At 33.1% G+C, this 6708-nt stretch overlaps 1 pseudogene; it reads right to left on the reverse strand.

Annotated features, from left to right (window-relative positions):
- Positions 1–1942: 1942 nt before the first annotated feature.
- Positions 1943–2487, reverse strand: LOC141559496 (eukaryotic translation initiation factor 5A-1-like; annotated as a pseudogene).
- Between the last annotated feature and the right edge of the window lie 4221 nt (positions 2488–6708).

Raw genomic sequence — 6708 nt, forward strand, 5'->3', positions numbered from 1 at the left:
TCTGAGGTACCATCTCACAGCCCTCAGATTAGCTAAGATGACAGGAAAAGAATAGTGATAAATATTGGAAAGGATTAGGAAAACTGAGACACTAATGCATTGTTGGCGGAGTTGGGAAATGATCCACTCATTCTGTGGAGCAATCTGGAACTATGCCCAAAATGCTATCAAACTATGCATACCTTTTTACCCAGCAGTGCTACTACTGGGTCTGTATCCCAATGAAATTATAAAGAAAGGAAAAGAACCCATATGTGAAAAAATGTTTGTAGCAACACTTTTTGTGGTAAACAAAAAAATGGAAAATGAATAGATTCCCATCAGTTGTGGAATGGCTGAACAAGGTGTGATTTATAAAGGGAATACAATATTATTGTTCTATAAAAAGTCATCAACAAGCTGATTTTAGGAAGGCCTGGAAAGAGTGAAATAAACAAAATCAGGAATACATTGCACACAGTAACAGCAAGAATGTGTGATGATCAACTATGAATGACTTGGTTCTTCTCAGTAGGTCAGTAACTCAAACCAATCCTAGTAGAATTTTTACAGAAAATGCCAACACATACTGTGGTCACTTTTTTAACTGTATTTTTTTCCTTCTCTTCCTGGATTTTTCCCTTTGATTCTGATTTCTCTCTCCCAACATGAGTCACAAAGCAATGTGTATTTAAATAACTGAATAATAGTAAATTTGAACTAAATCTATGATGCTTCCTTTTGTTGCTAATGTATTATTTTTGGATTAAATATATTTATTGTATTACTAAAGTCTATAAATAATATTTTCCATTGTCACAAATTGAATCAATTTATTTAACATAGAAAAACAATTAAGCAAAAATCCAAATGAGATGTTTAAATCTAACAATGAGGACTACCTTCTATCCTAGTAATCTTCTGTACCTCAAATTGAAAAAAGTTATATAAGTTTAATTATCTGCTCTCTAAGACTGTTATTGAATTTTCAATTATTTGGTCCATCATATTCCTCTTTTTAACAACTTCTGCATTTATACCCAAAATTTAATTATCTATATCAATGTCCTCTCAAAGATGCTGATGCTAATTTTGTCTTTTACCATATATCCTGTATTTCTTTCCCTATTTGTCAATTGAGAATCCTGGCTACTTTAATTGGAAAATTGAGAAGTTTTAGTTTGTTTTCTCTGTTTTTTTTTTGTTTGTTTGTTTGTTTTCTCTTCATCTCAGTCATCTCCTAGTCTCAATTTTTCCTTTGTTTTCTCTAAATCTCAGTGATCTCCTAGACTCAATTTCCCCCTCCCTACCTTAATCTAGCAATAAGAAACTTTTTTTTTTCTTTTCCATATCCAACACATCATTATGCTTTCTTGATCACATCTACTTCTGCTGTCTCACACATAGTATAACCTCAATCATTGCCTCCATTGCTAATGTACAACCTATTTTCCATGCTATTTTTTTCTCTTATCAAACATATTTAAGTGTCCTCTAAACTTGCAGTTTTATTCTTTTATTCAGGTTTGATTTTTAACAAATGTGTCAGGGAGAAAACTGCAAGGAGGGGTGTGGCACATGGGTGCTAGAAGCCCTTCTGGATGCCTGAGGAGGGGAACAGAACCCTTCCCCACTCCTGTCTCTTCTCCCACTAAAGAGATTTGGGGAAAGTTACAGGCAGAGTAGGGGGGGATAGTCTGCTCCCCTGTTGGAGGAGGGAGTGGTGCTAGGTGAGGTATAGGGAAACAAGGGGCCATACAGGAAGGTAGGGAGATGGGGCAGAGGATTTTTGCCAGAATCCAGAATCCACAGCCTTCTGCTTTCAGATTGAATAAAAATACAAAAACAAAAGCAAAATCAGCAAAACACTAAATCTCAAGGAGCCCCCATTCCCTCTCTTCCACCAGGGCTGTAATGTGAGGTGGGGGAAAGAAGAGAGCAGTTTTACCAAGGACCAGCCAAAGCCTGACCAGACTGGGGAGGAGAGGGAAGGCCTCTTCAAGAGCAGATTGATGCTGCTGCTGCTGCAGCCACCACCACCCTGGGAGCCAGTTACTTTGCCACGGCCTTGATTGCAACAGCTGCTTCCTCTGTCATGGCTGACAGCACTGTTATCAGGATTTCTTCTCCACAATCATATTTCTGCTCAATCTCCTTGCTAAGGTCACCCTCAGGTAAACGAAGTTCTTACTCATCTCCCCACTGTTCTGAAGCAGTGACAGGTAGCCATTCTGAATCCCAATCAGCTGGAAATCATTTCTTTTTATATTGGGTACATTCATGTTGTGAAGGGCAGATTTATTCATATTTCTTCCCAGTAAAGATATTGATATCAGTCAGGTGAACCTTGACATGGCCATGCTTTGCAATCTTGGAGGTGGACATCTCAACTATCTTACACCACAAAGCCATTTTTGTGCAAGGCAGAGCATTGCATGGGAAAGGTAGCTGATGCCCCTGCATCCCAGTCTCGAAGTTCAGGTCATCTGCCATTTTGAGAGACTTCTATTCCAACCCAACCCTCCCAAGCTCAGGCCCCATGAGGCAACCAATTGCCCTTCCCCTTCCCCTCCTGTCCACCAGCCCCTCCATTCCACTGCATTCCATTCCTCCACAGCCTCCCCCATCCTCCCTTATTTTAAACAAACACAATGTTTCACTAGACCTCACTAGTTCCTCTAGCTATTATCCTTTAGTTTTTCCTTCATTTTTCAGCTAAGTGCGTAGAAAAAACAAATCTGTCTACACTTACTGTCTCCCTTACTACTCTATGCATTCATTTGATAATTTTTTGCCATCTGCCTTTTAAATTGATCACTCAAGTAAAAGTTTTACCTTTAAACTTTTCAATTAACTGTCAATCACCAAATTACATACATATGTAACCATCTAATTCTATTAGAGTCAGAGGTCGAAGAAAAAAAAAAAAAGGACTAGTAAACATTTGAAGGAAACATAACTGAAAAAAAAGAGAACTATTACTTTCCAAAATATAGAATTACCTTTTCAAAGAAATAAAAAATATGAAAGAATCCATGAAGTAAACATAAACTTTTAATGTTCCACAGGCAAGATAACACAAGACTTAACATCTACTAATATAAAGAAAAGGAAATATTGGATAATGATATACTGAAAAGTAACAGAAAATTCTTAAAGAAATAAAACTTTTCATGGGGGAAAAAAACTAGCACTTTTTTGCCTACCTTATATTATACTAATGGGAAATAAAGTAATTATTAAGTATATAAGGTACAATTATATAGAGTGATGGCAAATATTTTTTCTTTAACCCAAAATGTAGAAATTAACTTTAATTGCATTATGAAAGATTCAAATTATAAATAAATAATAATTTATTATTGAGAGCTGTTCAGTTAAAGCAGAGATTTTATTGTATTGATTAGTTTAAGTAGACATTTTGCAGTCTGGTAAATCCTATGAATTCCTATTATATATATATATATATATATATATATATATATATATATATATGTATATATATATATATATATATGTGTATATATATATATATACATACACACACACACACACACACACATATATATATATATATATATATATATATATACACACATATATATACATATATATATATATATATATAATTTCCCCCACCTAAGTTCATTGAAATATCCCCCCAAAATATGTTCAAACTCTTTAAGATTTCACATGCATTTAGGATATAGTAAAGTTGCAAAACTGAAAAATTAAAAGAAATAGAATAATCATGAAAATATGAATTATCTGTATCAACATAATGAGAAATGAATAATTTTTTAAAAACTTAACCCCCCCAAAAATAAACTGACCAAATATTAAATTAACTTTTTAGAAAGAGGTTTTATATAGGTTTAGAAGTAAATTCAACCAAATATTAAAAGAAAAAAAATATTTGCTTAAACAGCATGAGAAGAAATTGTACAGAATGTAGAGAATTAAATCAAAGAAAATTGTAGATACTTTAATGAATACATATGAAAAATATTGAATTAAATATGGCAAAAACTCTATAGAAACTTATTCAAGTAATTATTCAATATTATTAGTTTAGATTTATTCCTAGTGTATAGAGTAAGTTACCAAAATCACAAGTACACATCAATGAATAAAATAGGAAGTATCACAGACAAGATGGCAGATAGTAGGCTTATCTCTTGCTAATCTCCTCTGAGCTTCCCCCAAGTAGATAGCAGATTAAGCCTCTGAACTAATTTTGGAATAACATAACCCACAAATATTTGGAGTACAACACATTTCCTGAAGATATTTTGGAAGGACTTCATAAAACATCTGTTTGAATCAGGCAGGGGGACAAGCTGCCGAATTCAGACCATAGAGCAGGGAGCTAGGGGCAAGAAGCTAGGGTGGAAGCCAGGTCATTCTGGCATATAGGCATAGGGATCTACTGTGAGGTTCTTAGGCTACTCTATCCTGGCTATAAGCCAGTGGATCAGCAGACTAGCTATAAAATACTCAAAGCAAATATTGAGGCAAATTATGAGCCCCTGAACTCCAGAAGAAAATAGAACCTGGTATCACCTACCTAGCACCAGAAGTCAGTCAGCAGCAACAGCCCTAGGGCAAAATAAAATGGCTGTTGCCCTTTTGCAGTCGAGTCAACTATCCAGCAAAATTCAGCATCATCTTTCAGGGAAAAAATGGACATTAAATGAAATAGGTGAATTTCATTTATTTCTGATGAAAAGAACAGAAATGAATAGAAAATGTGATGTTCAAAAACAAAACTCAAGAGAGGGATAAAATTGTAAAGAGGAAATTCTGAAAATAAAAAGGGAGATTAATGAAACTGAAAGTAAGAAAACTATTGAATTAAAAAATAAACTTTAGTTGGTTTTATGAAAAAAAAAAAAAACAACCAACAAAATAGATAAACATTTACATAATTTGGTTAGTAAAAGGAAAGAAAAAATCAAATTGTTAGTCTCAAAAATGAAAAGGGAGAACTTTCCCCCAATGAAGACAAAATTAGATCAATAATTAGGAGTTATTTTGCCAACTATATGTCAACAAATTTGATAATCTAAGTGAAATAGAGGAGTGCTTACAAAAACATAGATTGCTCAAATTAACAGAAGAAGAAATATAAATTACTTAGGCCCAATTTAGAAAAAGAAATAGAACAAATTACTAATCAACTCACTAAGAAAAAATCTCCATGGTCACATGGATTTACATGTGAATTGTACCAAACACTAAAAAAAAAATAATAATTCCAATAGTATTCAAAATATTTGAAAAACTAGATAAAGAAGGAGCCCTACAAACTCTTTTTCTTACAAAGATATGGTGCCAATATTTAAACCAGATAGAATGAACACAGAGAAAGGAAATTATAGCCAGTTTCCCTACTGAATATTGATGCAATAATCTTACAAAAAAAATTAACAAAGACATTACGAAAAATCATCCCCAGGATAATACACAGTAAATAAGTAGGATTTATACCAGGAATGCAGGGCTGGTTCAATATTAGGAAAATATATTAGCATGATTGACTATATCAATAACCAAGCTGTCAAAAATCATATGATTATCTCAAAAGATCCAGAAAATACATTTGATAAAATCCAACACCCATTCCGATTAAAAGCACTAGAGAATATACAAATAAATATATTTTTCCTTAAAATGATCAGGAGCATCTACTTAAAGCCATAAGCAAGCATCATATGTAATGGGGACAAACTAGAATCATTCCCAATAAGATCAAGGATAAAAGAAATTTTTCCCTCTATCACAATTACTATTCAGTAGTGTATTGGAAATGTTAGCTTTGACAATAAGAGAAGAAAAAAAAATATTAAAAGAATTAGAGTAGGTAATGAAGAAAACAAATTGTCATTCTTTGCAGATGATATGATGGTATACTTAGAGGACCCTAGAGAATCAATTAAAAAAAAGCAAGAGAAACAATTCACAACTTTAGCAAAGTTGCAGGTTACAAAATAAATCCACACAAATCATCAGCATTTCTACATATTCCCAACAAAGTTCAACAGTAAATGACACAAAGAGAAATTCGATTTTTTTTCCCTGACCCTGGGGTTAAGTGACTTGCCCAGGGTCACACAGCTAGGAAGTGTTAAGAGAAATTCCATTTAAAATAACTGTCTAAAACATAAAATATTTGAGACTCCATCTGCCAAGGCAAAGTCAGGAGCTATATGAACACAACCACTAAACATCTTCCACACAAATAAAGAAAAATCTAAACAATTGGAAAAATATCAAGTATTCATAGGTAGGCCAAACAAATATATTAAAAATAACGATACCACCCAAATTAATCTACTTTATTCAGTGCCATACCATTCAAACTCTCAAGAAACTATTTTACATCTCTAAATAAAATAATAAAAAAAATTCATCTGAAAGAAGAAAAGGTCAAAAATTTCAAGGGAATTAATGAAAAATGCAAATGAAGCAGTCATCATTTGTTACTGGTTAAGAAATAGATTTATCAATCATTAGAGTTCACAGAATAATATAGTCAATGACTATATTAATCTACTATTTGACAAAACCAAAGTCTGGAGTAGCTTTTGGGAAAAGAGCTCACTATCAAAAACTCCTGAGAAAAGTGGAAGCTAGTATTGCAGAAACTAAGTATGGACCTTTACCAAAAGGTTAAAATGTGTTCATGATTTAGACATAAAGAGAGTGATATTAGAAGCAAATTAGAAG

This window comes from Sminthopsis crassicaudata, chromosome 3 (genome assembly GCF_048593235.1).
Source record: "Sminthopsis crassicaudata isolate SCR6 chromosome 3, ASM4859323v1, whole genome shotgun sequence".
In the NCBI taxonomy this organism is placed as follows: Eukaryota; Metazoa; Chordata; class Mammalia; order Dasyuromorphia; family Dasyuridae; genus Sminthopsis; species Sminthopsis crassicaudata.